The sequence below is a fragment of the Microcebus murinus genome, chromosome 11 (assembly GCF_040939455.1).
Source record: "Microcebus murinus isolate Inina chromosome 11, M.murinus_Inina_mat1.0, whole genome shotgun sequence".
Taxonomy (NCBI): Eukaryota; Metazoa; Chordata; class Mammalia; order Primates; family Cheirogaleidae; genus Microcebus; species Microcebus murinus.
The window spans coordinates 65749613-65770493 of NC_134114.1; the positions used below are offsets into that span (position 1 = coordinate 65749613).

General features: G+C 34.5%; 2 long non-coding RNA genes across 2 annotated transcripts in view; one reads left to right on the forward strand and one right to left on the reverse strand.

Annotated features, from left to right (window-relative positions):
• Positions 1-20881, reverse strand: part of LOC142873805 (uncharacterized) — a 35200-nt gene that overhangs the window by 7506 nt on the left and 6813 nt on the right. Inside the window, exon 2 of the long non-coding RNA XR_012921778.1 lies at positions 6296-6451. This is a non-coding gene — a long non-coding RNA (uncharacterized LOC142873805). The remainder of the gene's footprint in view (positions 1-6295; positions 6452-20881) is intronic.
• LOC142873806 (uncharacterized) lies at positions 479-19911 on the forward strand. Its single transcript, XR_012921779.1, has 2 exons — positions 479-923; positions 19797-19911. It is a non-coding gene; the product is annotated as an uncharacterized LOC142873806 (long non-coding RNA).

Genomic DNA, 20881 nt, shown 5'->3' on the forward strand with positions numbered 1-20881 from the left:
CTATGAGAATGCTTATTGTTTATAATAGTGAAAAATTGGAAGTATTTTAAAAAGACTGCTTGATTAAACAATGTGTGATATACAGATACAAAGAATAATATACAACCATTAAAAATGAAAGCTTTAAACCATTAAAAATCACACTAAAATGTGGATATATGTCCAATTGGCAGTAGAAAAATTATGCATGTGATTTTTTTTCTCCTTTTGTTTACTTATTTTTCCTAACATTTTAACCATCAACATATAAAATGAGGGGAAAAAGTTATAGCCAAGTTAATTATTAATATATGCCTTTTTCATAGAAGGCCTCAAATTTCCAAGTGGGTATGTTTCTGTGTATCTATGATCTGTGTCAGTGTTTGGATAGCAATAGATCTAATCTCAATTAGATCCCTCATCTTGCAGGGATTTCATTAATTTAATATTCCTGACCACCAAAAACATGATGCTTTAAACAAACCAGCATATTTCCAAGTATTTAACTTTTGTCAAATTTAAGCCCCTTCAGTTTGCTTTTACCCATGATACAAGCAATTTAACTCTCCTTTTATTAGAAATAAATATGCCAGTGGTAAAGGATTGAGACAGCTTCTCCATGTACCACCCTTTATTCTCCCTTTTGTTTAACTGGAGACCTAGGCAATGATTACAACCTAGAAAACCGCAAAGCTTTTCTGTCTCTTCAAGGGTGGTGTTTTGTTCTTTAATTAGAATATAAGCTTCTTGAGCACTGGAACAACCCAATGTTTTTAAATCCTTTTTCTTCACTAATGATAACTGTTTTATAGGGAATGGACAAAGAAGGCAGATACTTAGAAAAAAATCATAAAATCAATCAGAAAACATCATTTTCTCCTGGACTCGTTCCCAAAGTCAACAGGAAAAATATAGTACTCATTCTTTCATCTGTGCTATACCTGGTATGTGGTTTAATGTGTTTATTGCATATTTTCCTCTTTATCATGATTTCTTAGGTAACACAACTCCCACCTTTGCCAAAAGTAAATGCTATGAGGCCAGGGCAATTGCTTTGCTCATCTATATATTTTCAATCCCCAATACCTCAAAGCATAGTCATCACTTAATAAATGAAAGCATGAATAGATGTGCCAATTGATCATTCTAGAATTGGCTCTACCACTTGCCAACACTATAATTTTAGGATAGGTGTTTGAGTTTAATTTTCTTATATGTGTAATAAAAATTACTACTACTTTATAAGATTGGAAGGATCAAACGAGGTAAGAAGACATACCGTGTTATTTATTGGGAAAAAATACTATTTTATTAGATGCTCAAAAAATAAACATGAATGATTCCAATTCTAACATTAATAATAAACCCAATCAAAATCTTTATGTGTAAAAGATTCCATCTACAAAAAGTCTTCTTACACAGGTTTAGGCAGCTTTTTTGTTCTCTATTTTTATTTTAATTTTCTTGCCAACCACACTATCAATGATGGTGCTATATTTTAAAAAATCTTCATAAAGAGATCATACTGCCATTCCTAATATTCACTGATACAGAAATTTGCCAATTTATTTATTCTTTATTAGATTGTGATGTCATCCAGAAGACATTGTCTTGTCTATATTTGTGACCTCAGGATTAAATATAATCTATAAAGATAAGCCTAGGTTACCTTTTAATACATGTTAGGTGCTTAATACAATTTTTGAATGAAAAAGTGAAAATGAATAAAGATAAGAACTTTCAAATGCCTCTCATGCCCTCTACCAAAATATGTAATAAATCTTGGCATAGTTTGTAGCATTAGAAATGACATGAAAATGATTGATATGAGCTGTACTATTAAAGCTGACCCAACCAGTTTTCTCTTTTCCTAGTCTTTGTCCTGGAACTGAACTTTGGCAGGTAGGAAGTATGTTCTAGTTATTCACTTTTATCCTGTGGAAGGAAGATCATGGGATTTCAAAATTAATTTTGACAGATATGACAAATGGGGGTTGCCATTTCACACCTAGAGCGTGAATATTTCAATGGCAAAGAGTCAGAAACTGTTAATTAAAAATGGGTATTGTTAATTGGGCCCAGTGTTGTGGTTTTGTCAGAAGCTTCAGACCCTTTCAGACCTATTTTAGTGGATCCTATAGTCTGATAAGATAAATGTCTTTTCTTTCTATCGTGGATGATAGTAATTATGACCCAGATTTTTTTTTCTTTCATTGTATTTGTTTTATAGATATATATAATTTTGTAAAGTGGAGAAACACACAGGGATTACAATTCATCCCAACCATCTTCCTTTTATCTCAATCCAACATATCCATTTGACACAATAAAATAATAGATACTCACTTCACAATCTTATGCAATGTAAAGACCAGGGTGAACAAACAAACTGATGAGGTAATAATTTGGAAGATTTTTTTCACATCAATTTTAAAAAAAAGAAATTTTACTTAGAATGTAGAAATAGGAATAACATTTATTGGGTGTTGGGCGGGTAGAGGGGAGGGGAGGGCATGGGCAATATATGTAACCTTAACATTTGTACCCCCATAATATGCTGAAATAAAAAAAATAAAAAAATAGAATGTAGAAATATTTGATATAAAATAAACTTTCATATTCTTTTAGGTTATTACAATCTGTAAATGCCCAATCCTCCAATTTATTGTTTACTATCAAGATGTATAATTGAAACAATGTAATATTTGACAGTATAATTAGTACTGTAGACAAAGGAAAATAATTTTTAGAAGGAATTACATATTAGAACACAATATTAACTAGGCTAATGTTAGCCCATTTCTCCCATTAGCATCAATTTTGTAACACAAAACAGAAACAAGCCTGAAATATTTATTTAAATCTGAAATTCAGTTTTAACAATTATCCCCTGGTCCAAGTAGGTTAACTATAGTATTATCTCACAATATTTCCATGTCTCTATTGAGTATGAGGAATCTAATGAGTGTGTTTATATAGGGGGTGTTTGAGGTCTGGGGACAGGAGTGGGAGAAACAACATGAAGAGCTAGTTACTCTAGGCACTTCTCTCTTTCATTTTTTCACTCTTTGAGGATTGTCTGATTCAATTATTTGGGGAGCCAGTGGCCAACATACTTCAGATAAAAACAACCGTAAACCACTCAAAGTGTGCACATTTGAAGACAAAAATTGTTCCCTCTTACTGATTTAGGCATTCCGTAAGCCAAGCAAATGTCATTAACATAGTGAAGGTGTCAAGTTCAGTGGTGCAAATACTCAAATAGGCATTGCCTAGACTTCTATCTAAATTATGTAAATTCCTCTTAATTCTCTCTCAGAGGCCCTTTTAATTTCCTTCACAAAAGTTTTTCACAATTTTTAATTATACACACACACACATCCCATACTATGCTGAAAGCTTTGTAAGATAAAGTAACACATCACTTTTATTGTGAATAACCGGTATCTGTACAGTTTCTGGTATGGAGCTGATGTTCAGAAAATTTTCATTGAATAAGTATATAAATGAAAGAATGAAACAACAATGGGAATTCTGGAATTTTTGTGTTAGCCTGAGAAACATGAAAGGTATGGGTTAATATGATCACTGAAATTATTTGCTTGTAATTATTAAATAGTTATGAAAATTATACAAAGATAGTGGAAGCTATGGAAGAAACTGCTATCTTGATGGATCTGACCTGTATTTCAATCAAAGTACAATCACATGCTCTTGAAATTCTTAAAATTTTAATTTACATAAACTCCATAACAAAATGAAACAAAACACCAATATAATGAGCAAATAAAGAAGATTCTTATAGTAAATATTAGAATATATTTCTCTAGTGATTTGTGGTAATAAATAAGACTTACATTTAAAGCATGCTTTCTTTGTCTGTCACACACACACAAACACACCCTCAGAAAAAGCACTGTTTTTCCCTTTCATTTTACTCCTTTAAAGCTAACTAACAAGCATCAAATATTTGGAAGTCCTTCCAAATATGGCTTAGACACATTACAACCTACTGAAGCCATTGAAATAACTTTGCTAATGTCTGGCCTAAAACTTCCAGTTCTAGGGTTGTGCATGTTGTCAAACTCCCACTCAATCTCTGGCTTTCTGAAGTTGCTACCATTGGTGCCATTTAACACCAATGTGAGAGTGACTTTTTTATCTTAAGATTTATTTGCTAGAAAATCACTAATTCATTTTATACCTACTCCTGGCAGCTACCAAATAATAACAATGGGTCTACATCAGGCTGGTTTGTGTTCAATCTTTTTATCTATGAGGAAAAGTTTCCATATCTTACTACCAATGCCCTGAGCCAAAAGAGACCCCAAATAGAATTACTTATATCTGAAACTTGTAGAGCAGAAATATGCTGATAAATGTTGAACTGGAAAGGTAGGATTTCATAAATCTTTTGTCTATAATCCTCCAAGTAGGGTGGTTGGTTCTGCTGCAGAGTTAATTAGCATACATGTGGAAGCAGTTTATGGATGTAGTTTAATCCCAAACAAATGTGAAAATAAGCTCCCATTGTTTTGTAGAATGATTTACATTCATTATCATCTACTTAAAAAAAAAACATGCTTTTAAAAAAAATCATTATTCCTTCCAGAAAATCGGTGAATAAAGCATTTCCATATTTGTACTTTTGAAAATTATGTATTTCCAGGCAAAGCCATATTTCCTCAAATTAAAAAAAAAAAGTATAAGCTTTTGTCTCAAGCTATGGTTTCCAAACTTCATCAAACTTTATCCAGATACAGAGGCATTACTGAATAACATAGGCTTCATGAAGTGAGCCAACAGATTTAATTGACTATGCATCATTAGAAAAGCAAACTTGCTTTACTAGTTCTTATAAAAGACATTTTGGAACTTCACTAAATGAAATGAAATAAAAAGCTAATGATGGAAATAACTCTAATATTACTTTGACCATGAAATAACAAGTGCGATATTTCAATAGGGCTTGTAAAACTGTCTCATTGTTTGTGATCATGGTTTTTCAGCAGACATGATTTGACCAGAGATAAAGTTGTACTTTATAGTTGTAATAGAGAATAATATTGTAAAGAAGTTTGACAGCTCATGGGAATCTAATATCAAAATGAACATAAACTGAATTGGCTGCCTCAGGATTCTCTGAAATAATCCAATTGGGATTGTCAGAAGAAAATTGGAGTTTCCCCACTCCTGGTCATCTTAAACTAGTTAAACTGAAAACTATGTTAAAACTCCAATGACTTACAGCCATGGTGGATAAGACAATATTTACCCAGGGAAATTCTATTTGTAAAGCACTTGATCAACTTACATATGCTTTAGATATAAGCCTTTATTTAATCAACAAATATTTAGGGTACTTACAATGTGCCAGGCACAGGAATAAAGCTTTTGCTGCAATGGTGAACAAGAAAGCTAGTGTTTCTAGTCTTTAGAGGGTTATAGCCTCATGGGGGTAACAGTTATATAATGTGGAAACTATTAACTGCAGGATAAACTTTATAATAAGGAAATTACAGGGTAGTTGTTATCTATGAGAGGGCCACCTAACTTCAGGGAGTGAGTGGCATGTGCATCTGACTTGTCAAGGTAACTCAATTGAGAATGAACGGGATGAATAGATGGTAAACCAGGGAAGAAGAATGTTAGTGTTACAAAGAGATGCTTTGTGGCAATGACTAGTACTCACTGTGGCTGGGATTTCAAGTTTGAAAGAGGGAGGGTGGTAATGCAGGATGTTGGAGAGATAAGTAGGGGTCAGTCCCGGAGGCATGGTAGGACTTTCCACTGTATCCTGTCTTAACAACTACTTGCTTACATTGATGTCAGTCTTCTGTGATATTTATTACATGTCCATTGTATGCCTAATAATACAATTATCACATATCTGAATGCTAAAATTACCCACCTCTCAATTAGAATTTTAGAAATAATTAATCTATCTTGGACCCCATCTAAAAATGTTGGCTAGAACATATTCTAAACAAGGCATCCATCCTTCACTAACTTGAATCATGTTTGTTTTTACAACATAGACCTATTGGAGTCTATTGGAGTAAATTGCTAGAGTTCAAAGGCACAGGTGCCTGCCCAAACTTTGTCATGTTTTAATATAAAAATATAGCATACCTATACTCTAGTAAGTCCACTCAAATTTTATTTTCTCTGGAAGGCAGCCAGGGCATGGTTGCTTTTTGTTGGGAAATATATAGGGGTGGGCTTAGAATGGCCAGAAGAATTTAAATAAGCATGGTTTGTCCAGAGGAAGGGAAAATTATGCATCAACTACACAATTTGTTTGATTTTTGAATACTTGACTTGCTTGATCCAGAATTAGCTTTTGCAGTCAGACTTGAGCTTTAAGTATGTTTTCCTTCCATAGCATGCTTCTCATCATATTGCCCTTTCTTCAAACTTTCATGAGAACATCAGGGATATCATGCAACATCATGCTTACAGAAGTGGAATACTGCAAGAAAACAAAGTTAAATGCTAGTGATTGTTTTGTAGAGAACTATGCTTCAAACTGTGTTATTATAAGTGGACAGTTTGAGACTTGCAAGAATACTCTGATCCCTTGAATCTCTTCTAAGTGAGGTCACTATAAAAAAGGAAAGTGCTTTTATTCAAATCTCATTGATGTTCTTACAGTTGCAGGGAAACAGCTGAGTTTTGTGAAGACAGATTCCTTCCAAGAGATTCACGTGTAATGTGTTTCTTTCTGTGTTCCCCTTCTCAGGCATTGGAATGAAAGCCTCTGAGACAGTTCCCAACAGCTGTCCTGGATTTTTAATCTCTGTGTTACGTTTAGGGGTGAAGTGGGCATTTCCATAATTGCACAGACACTAGAGACACCATTATTTGGATAGCATCAACTATATATCAAGATTTTCCTTTGGAGCCAGTGGCATCTCAATTCCCTGATTATTTTGCCAACCATTTTGCAGAGCCAAATATTATAAATGACACACATTTTTCTTTGTTATTTCTTTTCTTTCTGCTGTTCTGTAAATTCTCTTTATTAAAAAGGACTTCCTCAGAGGAAAACTTAGGCATGTAGCTCTGAGAATTAACTTTTTCCTGACTTTAAGAATACTTTAAATCAATAACAAATCTGTGGCAATTTTCTCATTTCTTACCTTCCTAAGTGGGAAGGGAACACCTGTTTCAAATTCAACAATAATTTGTGTAATGAATTTTCATTTAATTTAGACTGAAGCATTAGTTGATTTTCCTTTTACCCCCAAATGTGAAAATCCCTTAGAACTTCCAAAGCGAGTTATTTTTATTGGTAAAAATTGGTGAGGGAGATGTTTTTGCCACAAGACTATAAAGAGTAACTTTTATTCCTTTTTCCCCTCATCATTTTTTAACCACTGTGACTCAACAGAAAATACATCTGCAATCAACACTCCTGACACATATATACCTAGAGAAATAAAATTTATTTTTATGTATATATTTTTCTCATTGACCTTCATATTGCTAGAGATGCTTTTGTTTTTTAAGAAAAATTGAATCATGTCATTTCACTGCTAAAAACCATTTAGTAGATAATATTCATTCCTTTCAAGAAAAACAATCCTCTTTATCATTATGTGAAAATAAAGTTCTCAATCCATTCTAATAATAAATCAATAGAAATATTATTAATAATAAACATTTATGTGAAGCTACTACTCTAAGTACTTAAAATGAATTGAGAAGAAAATGATCCTTTATATTCAAGAAATAAAAGGATGAATTGCACTTTGGTCACAGTAACAAGTAATCAATAAAACCAGTTTTCAGACCATCTTAATCTATCCAACAATTCTGTACCAGTAACCATGCTTCTGAAGTCCAGGCCATAAAACAGCCTTACTCCAGGGTCCATGCTTCTGAGAGTCAGCCAAGCAACGAGAGCCACACTGCAGCAACCATCCCTCCATGGGCTAAAGCTCACTCTAAACATTCCAGCTTCCAAAAGTTTGCCAATCCCTGAGATCCATATTTCCTTAAACCCTTAACAGTTTGTTCATGGAGACTATATTTTGTAAGAACTATTCTCCTTTGCTTACCAAGCAATAACTTCAGTTTTTGTTTTAGATATGAAGTAAGGGCTGCTTCTTTCAACAGAATGAATTTATTTAATGTTCATCATAGTGCTATGAAGTAGGACCATTGTTGTGCCCATTTTAAAGATAAAGAAATAGAGTTAAAGAAATAGTAACAATCCCCATAGCATTCAACAAATAAATAGTAGAGGAGAATTTGAATCTAGACAATGTGGTTCCTGAAGCCATGCTCTTAGCCACTATTACATACAGCCTCTCCTAGATTCTTCTCTAAGTGCTAACTCTTCATCCTTATTTCCCAATGCTCCCTGGTAGTCACCACTACGCTTGCCTTAACAAATTATGCACTTGCAGTTCCCCGAGTGCTCTATAATCTGACCTTTTCTTGAATCTCTTTTACAAGTCTTTCCCTCCACAACAACAAAATCTCTTTCTACCTCAATTATGCCTAAGGTAATACCTGCCCTTCATTAACTTTTACATTTACTTTAAGAAACCTCTAGGAGTGTCTTCTTTTGCATATGTAAAATTGAAATTTAAAGGGATAAATAATGTGCCTAAAGTCACACAGTCAACCAGTAATAAAAGCAGCACTTGACTATGTCAATACCGATCCACAGGACTATTGCTTTATGTAGGAAATGTTTTCCACCATCTTACTCACTTGATTCCTCCTCTCAAAACCCTCTTCAGTTTCTCCATACTCTGCTCATATTTTGCCCTCAAAATGGGACATACTGAAGGCCTGACTAGAGCAACACCAAATGGAAGCCTTCCTATTTAGAGCTTGCACACCGTAATATTCCAGGTTCCATTTGTCCATTTCCTCCCCCAAACATCCCTGTATTTGTGCTTCATGGTCATACTGCAGATGTGACATTGGCACTCAAGTCTAACTAAGCAGTCCAGAGATAATATCTGTAACTCAGCTAGCACTGGCAGAGCTGGTGCTCAATAAATCATGGGCATTATTGTTATCTGTGTCTTGCATTTGTATTATTTTCCTACATTAATTATTTTGTTAGTAGTCTCTATTTAATGCAAACCTATGGATTTCTGCCAATATGCTACTTTGGTTTTATAGTTGTAATCTGGTCTCTTTCCCCTTCCCTCTCTAAGCAGTAGAATTCCAAATCTAAAAAACGAGAATAATAAAATGGTTGTCTTATGTGGTAGGTTTGAAAAGTAATATGGTAATTTACATAATGTGCTTAGCACAGTCACTGACACCTGAATACCCCTAAGAAATAGTGGCTTCAGTGTTGTAAGTTAATCATGCTGGTTTGTCTCATACTAAAGATAGTATGTTTTAAAGATCAAGGTTATTAAGTGTGAAATGTCCGAATTCCTTAAGTACTAAGCTACACAGTTGACATCTCTGACATTTCACTTTGACACCTCTTGTTTTATTTTTATTGTGATGGTACATCCTCGGTCTTTCAAATGCATGGTTTGGCTTGTGATTATCTTTCAAATTTTTTTAGAGCAATTTTTGGGAAACCATGGATAAGTCAAAAATTTGTGTTATTTTAGAATATGAGTTCTATCAGTAACCAATACAGTGCAGACAGCGTGAAATATCAACAAAGTGTTTGGGAAAGATGTGGCTAATGAATGCACAGTAGGCCCGCAGTTTAAGAAGTTCCATTCTAGTGATTTTATTAATAATCTTGAAAATCAGCCACATGGGTGACCTGAGACCCAGGTGGATAATGATGAGCTCAAAGCTGTAGTGGAAACAAATCTATCTCAACCGATGTGTGAATTAGCAGTAAGGTTTGCCATTACAATTCCAACAATATTGGATCATTTAAAACAAATGGGCAAGGTAAAGAAGCTGAATAGATGTGTTCCACATGAATTAAATAAGCATCAAAAGAGAAATATCTGAAGCTTGCCTTTCTTTGCTGTCACCACATAAAGGTGAACAATTTCTACATCATATTGCTATGTGTCATGAAAAATGGATTCTTTTTGACAATCATAAGCATTTGGAACAATAGTTGGATGAAACCGAAGTGTGGAAACATAGTCTAAAACCACATATTCATCATCAAACACTAATGTTATCTGTTTGGTGATCCGGCACTTGTATTATCCACTAAAGCTTCATGAAACCTGGTCAATCGATTACAGCAGATGTCTACTGCAACCAACTGGATGAAATGATGAGGATGTTTGCAACTAAGCAGCTGAGATTGGTCAATAGAGACAGGCCAATCCTCTTGCAAGACAATGTTCAACCCCATATCACATAAACAACATTGCTCAAACTACAGAAGCTGGACTTGGAAAGTCTCTGTCATCCACCACATTCACCAGACCTTGCACCAACTGACTACTACTTCTTCCAGGCATTGGAGCACTTCATGGAAGGAAAAATATTCAATTCTCAACAAGTTGTGAAAAAACGCCTTTGGTGATTTCTTCACCCCTTGCTCTCCAGACTTCTTTGCTGCTGGCATAAACAAGCTACTGTTAACAGGGCCTAACTGTGTCAATAGTTTAGGTGCATACTTTGATTAATTGCACTGCTTCTTGTTTGAGAAATAATAAACTACAATTTTGATTCAAAATCGGACACTTCATATTTAATGACCTTAATCATACTAACAAATTTGTAGAAAAAAGCTTGTTTTCGAGTCAGTTGTTCTTCATGCTAGTGGAAGACAATCCCCTAAAAGGTGTGTCGGGAGGTGTTTTTTAAAGGTAGTAACAAATCAGTTAAATATGAATTGGTTCTTGACTATGTGTGTAATCACATCAAAATGGGCTACACCAAAAGTGGAATAACATCGGTGCCACTAGTTGTGCCACCAAAAATCCTTCATAAATACACAAACCACCCCATTTCTATTTCGCACACACCACTGCCAAATAATATTTGTAAGGTGTAGCTTTGACATTGATTGCTGGTTTCATGAACTTACAGGGGCTCTCCATTTTCTACCAAATATGGTTCACGTTTATCAGCTAAGCATTCATCCATTGACCCACCATGCTAAGTTTTTTGCCCATCACTTTCCGTCAGGGCATCAACGTCCTCACAAATGTGAAGTGCCTGCTTTTCCCTGTAGACACACCGTGATTTTCATCTGCTTAACTTTCTCCACACTGCTTTTGGCACCATTAAAGTCTATAACCACATTTCTCCACAGCTAGAATGTATCTGTCAGAGTCTAGTACAGCTCTAGGAAACCTTCACAGGGACTGGAAATAACTCTTCTTGCCTGATATGCTACTCTCTCAGTTCTCTTAAAGTACCTCTTGCCTCCTGCCTTACAGTATAATCCACTTACATGTGTCATTTCTCCTACTGGACTATAAATTATTTGTTAGAAATTCATGTTTTTTCAACATTCTATCATACCCAATGTTAAAGAAAACTTCAAACACTGTAGGTGCTCAATATATATTTGTGCTCTATCAATCTACATTTGCATATTGTAACTTAGAAGCCCAGCAATCCCTCAAAATTTATTTTAGTATTATAATTATTTTAAGAGATACTGAAGTATATTTTTAAATGCAAAATTTCAGCATTCAATACAGATGCAGATAAGCACTGAAGAGCATAAATAACAAAGCAAAATTTAGTTTAGGAATTGATTTACATCTACTGATACATTTAAAAGAATATGTGGAAGGTTGTACCCAAACTTTAACACATCCAGACATCATCATAGGTATTTCAAAAAGAGATAATTAAAATATGACTTAAATTTGAAAATTCAAATATTTAGTAATCAAGATCTGAAGCCATGAACATCTACTATGTATCTATAATACTGTTTGGTTCACAGTAAGTTCTCAATAAATGTTTATTAAATAAATTTATTGAAGATTTTTGAAAATATTAAAAGTATGTGTTTAGAACGTTCTCTCATAATACATTTAAAGATTACCTTCTATTGTCAATTTTAGTTTCCCCACTTGCTTTCTTAGTCTATATTTTTTTAAATTCTATGATGAGCAATATTTTAAATCTGCTTATTTCAACAGTTGAACACAATCTGAACTGTTCTGTAGAGAGTAATCACTCAACCTGAGAACTAGCATTATAATTTGTTCTCAAAACGAACATTAAAAATTAATTAGTATTATTAGAATTTCCACGGCCATAAATTTTGTCACCCCATAGGGTCTCACACTTGCACTGAATTTTAATGAAATTCCTGAGAAAGGTCTCAGGAAGTATAATGGAACAATATAAAATAAGACTTTCAAATCAGAGTAACTACTTTTCTTCAAAAGAAGTGGAAAATAGCATGCTAAAAATGAATTTCTTCTGGTTAAATGGGCTACTAACTGATATTAAGGTATGTAAACACACAAACACATGCACACAACACGTCTATATATGGTGTGTGTGGTTACAAAACATTGCCTCATTTTTTTCCAAAGCTCAAATGCTGAGAATCTGGCCCCAAGTTTGAATGAACTGAGCTTAATTCTCAATTCAGCATGAACACATTCTGGGTTCCTGGATATACATGTCAGGAAGAAACTCCATTAGGCTTCAACCATAACCAACTATAGAACACCACCATCCACCTTTATTATCCTTCAAAGCCATGTTCTCCTTGGTTCCGGCTTAGGAAAAGAAAAATAGTCCACCACCTTCCAGAATATCTCACCTATGAGGGATTTGTGTTTATTGTGGAGGCAGAAACATTCTTGGGCAAACAGGTGATGCAGGCACAAAGCAGAGAATGTTGATGATGTCTGTCACCTAGGCATTGGCTCAATCCCTCCCCAACCACCACATGTTTCTCTACATTCCTTGAGCTTTCTTTCCAGTGCTACTTCGCACTCCAGTTTTCCTTTGCTCAGTATTCTTGCTATTATCTTTCACCTCTGTAAATGTTTCCTTCTCTTTGTCTCATGTCCATTCATTTGAGGAACATTTCCATTTCTCCCTTTCTGTATTTTCCATAAAATACTACTCATGCAAGGTGTTTTGTGCGCATGTGACAGATTTTACTGAATGTTGTAGAGAAGCAGGCTTTATATTACAACTATCCAAAGAAATTAAAATTAAATAGAAAACAGCTTTGTTAGTAAAAGAAGAAAGACTTTGTGCCATGTTATATTTTTGAACCATCTTCTCTCCCCTCTCCCTTCTCTACTCCCCTCTTTTTTCAGCCTCTCATATTCCTAAAGCATTTATTATATCCATCTTTTTTTCCTTATCTTTAGCCATCACGTTCCCTTAAAGTATAACTTATAACCCCAGACCACATTATTATTCCAAGCATTTATGAAATAATTATCTTAAGCCAAGAAGAACCAAACCAAGATAAACCAAAGCATTCTCTCTCCCCAGGAGAAATCTTGGTGCCACCTGTCAAGATTGTTTTAAAGTCTGGTACAGGTGTAATCTCTGAACTCTCCTCAGACACACTCCTGAACAGGTGTTATCTGGAGATGGCATTCTGGAATCTGTAAATTGAGCTGTAACCAAGCATGCATGACCTTTGGGTGTCAAGCAGGGTGATATTGTCAGCCAGTGCTAGTTTACTTTCGCCTGTTTCTTCTCTCCAAAAGAGGAGAAATGTGTTCCTTTCATTGAGTTCTCATGTTGGCAATTCATGTTCCACTGACTGTTTCTTTCAGGCACATGTCTATTTTCTCTCTATTAATGGCTGCATCACCTTACTCTTACCTTTGAACAAATCCCCATTTTGAAGTTCTTCCAGGGTAGAAGAGCATCATTTGATTGGGATGAGACAAACAACTTACTTTAAGACAACAAAAGCTAACTGTTTCTTTCACCTGCTTTCTCTATCAAGAATAGAAAATTATGATTTAAAAAAATCAGCAAGAGCTTGTTCTTATTGCATTTCATGCTATTTCTGAGTTTGTGAGCTCTCAGCAGCCTTCCGTGGTGTCAACCCATTATATACCTTTTAAAAAAAAACTGCCTCCATTAAACTTTAAGCTGTCAAGGATTACAACGAAAAGATGCAATTTTTTTCACTGCAGGAAAGGTCTGATTTAGTAACAAGCTATAAGCTAACAGAGCAGCAGAATCCACATATAATGTTTCATTGAAAGGGAAAAAAACATGCTGCTTTTTTGTGTGCTTCAACCTTATTGCTTTTTTTTTTAATTTAAAAAATACATATAGTCCACTTAGCTTTCAAATACAACAGAGACCAGGAATTGTGTTCCTCTTACATTTGTGGCTACAAATTTTGGTGTTCAAGCACATACAGACATGCAATTGGTTTATATACCTGCTGTATTGGAAGGGACACCATTGAGAAAAAATTGTTAGTCCACATTGCCGTCTAGCTTACATGTTTAATATTGATTTAATTAGTCATTTAATTCCAAACACCCTTATTATCTACTTGTTTGAAAAGGCTATTTGCTTTCACCACAATGCATACATTAAAACAAGTGACTGAATAGAAAGCCAGGCTTGTGGCCTGGTGCTTTCTTAGTGCAGAAATGATATCCTCCTCCCCCACTTTAGCTCTGGCATCACAATGTCAAACATTCTGCACACATTCCCTAAGGAATCTGCAAGGCTAATTAGGGTGAGCTTCACCATAAAGAATACAGTTGTTAAAACAGCTTCTGTACACACTAGAGTAATGAGCATTCTTTACACACGCTGTGATTTGTTACTGCAATTTGCAGTCATATATCTCTTAGGAAATAACTCATATGTTGTTATTTATTGCATGTATGATTATTAATGATATATTAACAACTGTTGAAAGCAACTTATTTCACCTCAATAACTCATGTACTTAGCTCAATATTTAAAGAGCCAAGGAGGCATCAATTTTTCAAGAAAACTATGCTTTTTCTTGTCTTCTTTTTTTTTCCTCCAAAATAGTAAAGAAAATGTCCAAAATCTAATGAATAAGAGAAATGTTATTTAATTTTTCTTAAGAATTATTTTATTATCATGGTTACAGGAGAATATTTTTTAAGCTGGGTCATTTTTGATTTTTTTGAATCTTTCATAAATTCAGACCATCCCTATAATCTAATGTCTACATTTAAAAAGTCAAACATTATATATCCATTGTTATGGGTGACTTGAGCACAGACAGTATCAAGCATAAAGATAATTTTTAAATTAATGTTCCTAGAAGAAATAGGTTGCTGCTAGTCAAACTCAATCCAAACACAGTTACCTAAATACTTCAAGATGCTGTGTTGGTAATTTATCTTGCATTAAATATACAAGGTAGGTTAAGCTACTGACTTAAATATTACGTGTGAGACATCACGCCATTCAGCATTGATGAAAACTGAGCTCCTTACAGCCTCACCTTCAGCACTGACAGATTTTTACCAATTAACTACTACCTAAATGTCTTCTGATAATTGGAACATAGAAACAAGAGAGCTTTTGTTTCAGAAATTAGAAATACAGTGTTAGATCTAAACTTTCACAAATCTGTGAACTACTATGGGGTATTATTTCAGGGTCTAAAGACACGTTTTGGCTTACCTGAAATCATGGGTGCTGTGTGCTTCCATCCCTGCAAGGGTCTATTCCAAAGATGTAAATTGCATTACAAGTGTGGCATATTTCCAGAGAGACAAAAGATTCTGCCTTTTGAAATATTCAGAGATCTAAAGAAAGCACTGCACTGTACTGGGGGTTCATTACCAAACACTCAGATAATGTCGTAGATCTACACGATATTAGAGGCAAATAAATGATTCATTCAGCTTTGATAATCAGAAAGAGTGATTGTTGACACACAAAATGACGCGGTCTGATGAGACAGCACCTTAGGTTGCTAATTACTTAAGTTTATAAAATCATTTCTGACAGCTGTTCATTTCATGAGATTTTGTGAGCTCTCTGGTGAAACAGAGTTTTGCAATGAATGTTGTCAGAGCAGTTGGGAAAGCTGATATTAAATATTATTCTCTTTGAAATACTATCCATTGCAGTTTTGTTGTGTTTTTTTTTTTTCAAGTGGGTTGCATTAAAAAGTCAACTGAAGTCATTCCATTCCCCCCTTTCAAAAAAAAGGAGTATGATGCCATTTGTCAAATGCTAGAGGTTTGAAGCAGAAAACAGTATAACAATAAACAAGCAAAGAAACAAACGAATAAGCAGGTAATGTGGGTAGGTCTCTGGAACAGTCTTTCTAGAAAGAAAGAAGGGACAGGACTTGAAGGAAAGCAACACATCTGCATATCTAAGGAGAATGATAACAACATCAGATGAAACAAGTGAATATCAGGATTGAAAAGGCTGCAGAAGTTTGCAAGCAGATGTCAAAAAGCATACAAGAAAATGTCAAGAAAAGTATAACAAGCAGCTAAAACTGGTTGCAGAGATTAGGGTGCTAAATATATGCATGATGAGCACAGTACTCTATGGCTTACAGACCCAAGAGCTGCTTCACAAGCAAGAAGGGGAAAAAAGGAACTTCATAAATAATTTCTGCGGTTAAAACTGGGGTCAAATGTAAAAAGAGGTAAAAAGCAAATAAATCTGCGCCTGAAATTTGCTTTCAGAATCCCTGTGCCAGGCTACTTTACCAGATAATGGGCAAACCACTTTTTATTAAGTAGAAATTATAAAATACTTTAGGTCTAGAAGGGAAATACAGAGAGATGTCCAGAGGTAATTATTATTGCCTCTAACTTTCAGAAACCTATTTTAATAAATATTATAAATATGAATCAGAATTTCAGATTGTGGAATTGTGGGAAGAGTTGGGAAAGAAAGGAGTTCCAAAAGCAGAGATGGGAAATGAAAACCTGAGAGAAACTGATTCAATAGAACCACAATCTCTCACTCAGACCAGATGCCTTCATTGCAAAAACTCTAAATCAGAATTAAGTTTCCTGAACCCAACCAAAGAAATTATTGTTTAAAGTCATTTTGGACATTTTGATTAGAAAAACATTCGTAAGTTTACTCTGATCAGATATGAGTAATTTACAGCTGGTAAGTTATCTGATCTACTAGGCAAAATCAATACAGTTTATTGGCAAATTACCATGGGGACATTTACTGTTAGCTTAATTTTTAGTTTAAAGTCTTATCCGTATTGGGGACCAAATAACAGGACAAAATTCTTTCCTCCTGAGACCATGACTAAAGGAGTTAATCATTCGACAATGATAAGTATTACTTTACCCAAATGTATGCCTAAACTCAATGAGATTAGCAAAACACTATTGTGAAAAGAAATCTACAAGGTTATGGCACCACCAACTCTGCACCTTGGTTTCTCTTTCAAGGGCAAATTATACCTAAAGACACTAGAAACCTCTTAACAAAATAGTCTTCAAGATGTTACTTCTAAGCTTCCATTTTGCAAGTTTATCTTAAAGACATGGCATTCTTGTTCACCACGACTAGAACAAAATGAATTCTCAATAAATATTTGTTGACTTGAGTTTGCTATATAGTCAACTCCTTTGGGTCTTCCCTTTCCTGGTGGTGTACTTGCTGCTGTGCCTCTCAGCTCCATAGCTAGTTAGCGAACGTGGTTCTCAGTCAGACACTTCTAAAAGCTCCCTTTTCTCAATTGTCTGTGTCAGGTTTTTAAAAGACAATCAGCTTCTTGTCATAGGAGCATCATTTGTATAGTCAGAAGGATGGTGGTCCTCTGGCTCTTTTCCTCTAAATCTGTCCTATTTACCACCTTGCCTTTTGCATTTTCTTAATGCAGACAAGGCCACCTGAGAAATTTAATTTTTATAAGGCTGAAAACATATTTTCCTCTGTTTAGTAACTAGTAACTCCTGTCACTTAAAATATTCAAATGAATTGGAAAAATAATATTTTATCAGTAAAAATACTATAGATAGAAAGATATATAGCTAGACACATACATACATATGTACACACATACATATGTATATACATATATACATGGAATTTTATCAGTTGAAAAATTAACCTTATCTAGCTATTTTGCTACATTGCAAACTATAGGATGTGAGAAGAAACAGGCCCGAAGAGAAATCGCTATATGCTTCAACCAGAGTGTAAACAGCCCCAGAATCCCATCTTTACTAATACCCACCTCACCAAGGATGTACTTGATGGGAAGAGTTGGGAAAGAAAGGAGTTCAAAAAGCGGAGATGGGAAAGAGAAACCTGAGAGAAACTGATTCAATAGAGCCACAATCTCTCACTCAGACCAGATCATCCTCAGAAGTTTGGTTACTGCTAGACAATATCTCAAAAACCGACTGCTTTTGTCTAACAAATTTGTTATGGCAGTACTGAGGACTACATAATCAACATTACCTTTTATATATTTTTATGTTTAATTAATTTAATAAAAGTCATACATATACAAAATGTAAAGAAACAACTTGGAGTCATACATTGAAAATAAAAATACAAGTCCTATTCCCACTCTGATCTAGAGTCTATCCTGGGTTAACAAGGCCTGTTTCCCCTGACTGTAGGAGAAAAGAGAGGAAGAGAAATAGCCTACAAATTAGGCATTGCTTAAAGATACACTTCATCCTGAGGATGAATATTTTATGCTTGCAAACATCATTGATCATTATCACTTGAAATCCTATCTTTACTAGCTATTCTTTTGCCTTTTTTTTTATATCACTGTACATTATCTTCCCTGTAGAGCTACTCCTATTTCACAGCTTCAATAAATAACTCCATACTAATAATTCTTATATCTGTATTTCCAGCTCTGAATTTATATCTGAATTCCAAGTCTATCTCTCTAACTTGGATATTCCACAAGCACTGTAAATCCAACACACTAATTCACAACAATTCTTATTCGCCCCAAAGACAGAGTTTTTAAAAATTAACTATATTTTATAATATATTAGAAGGTAATAATTGATATGAGAAAAATTAAAGGAGGAAAAGGATTAACAGGTGATGAGGGTAACAATTTCTACTAAAGAATTTCTTTAACCATTCCATTTTTGCTTGTGTATCACTTCCCTTTTAATTTAATTCCTCACTTCATCAAACTGAACTTCCAAAATATTCCCAGTGGCCCTCTCCAGCACCTTTATCATGAAATTAGCCCTCTGCAAACATCATTTTTATTGTGTTATTCCTCAAAAAATTCTCCAATTCCTCCAGTCATGCATAGAATAAACTTGCTCTATGTGTTCAAAAAAATTATCTACACGCATACTCTAATCCATCCACAACATCAATTTTAGAGCATAATTCACCAAAAATTTACTAGGTACCAGCGGGTATTATATACTGGAGAAATGAAATGTTTAGGATATAGTCTTTATTCTCAAAGAGCTCAGAGTCTGGCAGAGAAAACGCCAATAGCAAACAATAAATATCCCAAACCTACCACCCTTGATCTTTAATTACAAACTATATTATGGTGTTTTTCTGGTCCAAAATGCTATTTTGTGCTAAAGCCTACTCAACTTTTAGCCATCCTTCAAAGCTCATTTACAGATACTCCCATCTCCCTTGCTGCAAGGACATTTCAACTATTAGATTGTTTTCAGGACTTCTATAGAAGTGGTCATTGGCACAGCTCATTTTGACATTCATGTCAATATTAACAATTACCCAATAAATCTACTTTACTTCTTTCTATTTGAACAGATGTTAATTTTCTTCCAAGAGGAAATATGCCCATCTAAAAAATTATAATTTTCTAACTGTGCTGCAGATAGTGGTGACTAATGAGAAACAAACATAAGGATTGAGTGGAGCTTTCAGGAAGTTCCTTTAAGGGAATTCACTCAGGTGGGCATTGCCCTGGTTTGCACTCTCCCTAATTCCTCTTTCTTTTTGCATAGAATACAGATATACAGCCTGGAAATGTAATAGCCATCCTGGATCACAAAGTGACATTGAGTGTGAAAGCCATGTGCTAATCACAGAGGAGAAAGATTAAAGATCCTGGATCTAAAAGTTGTGGAACTGTCGCATCAATGCTTGATGAATGCATATGAACTGCTTTTATATGAAAAAGATATGAAACACTCAGAGTAATCTACTATGATTTTGTTGGGATGGGAAAGAGTAAATTTCATTTTTCACACCCAAGTACAATTCCTAACAGATTTAGCACTATTTAGCCTCAGATTCAGTCATTAACAAAATATCTCTTGTTCACCAGACATTTGGTATGTACCAGATATTATGTTCCATATTGCTAACATAAAGACCAATGACAAATAACCTTTGCCTTGCAAGAGCTTCCAAGTACAATGGGAAGGATAAACAAGAAAAAATAATGCAATGGACTCATGCACTCTGTAGTAGAGACAACTCTCAGGTGCTATAAGAGAATATCTAAAGAAGCTATAACCATATCACCCTGAATGTGCTCTGTTTTTCCTGATCTTGGAAGCTAAGCAGGGTTGGTCCTGGTTACTAGTTGGATGGGAAGAGTATATGCAAAAAATATCAAAGAAAACTCAGCAGAGGAAGTGACACCTGAACCAAGTTCCAAAGTTCACCTGTAATAGGAGGAAAAGGGAGGATGGGGATATAGGGTTAGATAGCTGGGCAGAGGACAGATTGTGAAATGCTTTTTATGCCATGTTCCATAATTCAAAGCCTTACTCAAGAAAATTAGAATAAATTAAAGTATTTTCAAAAGGAAGGACAAAATCAGAATTATATTTATAACATATCTATGTAAGAATTATTTGGAGAGAATTGAGAAAAGAGGAAGATCATTTAGAAGGCTATTAGAGAAGCCAGATTATAAAATAAGAGGTCCAGGTCAAGAAAAAATGTTTGATTGAAAAATTATTAGATTAACACTTCAGTGTTAGACAGATCATCCAGACAGAAAATCAACAAAGAAACATTAGACTTAATCTGCACTAAAGAACAAATAGACCTAATAGATGTTTACAGAATGTTTCATCCA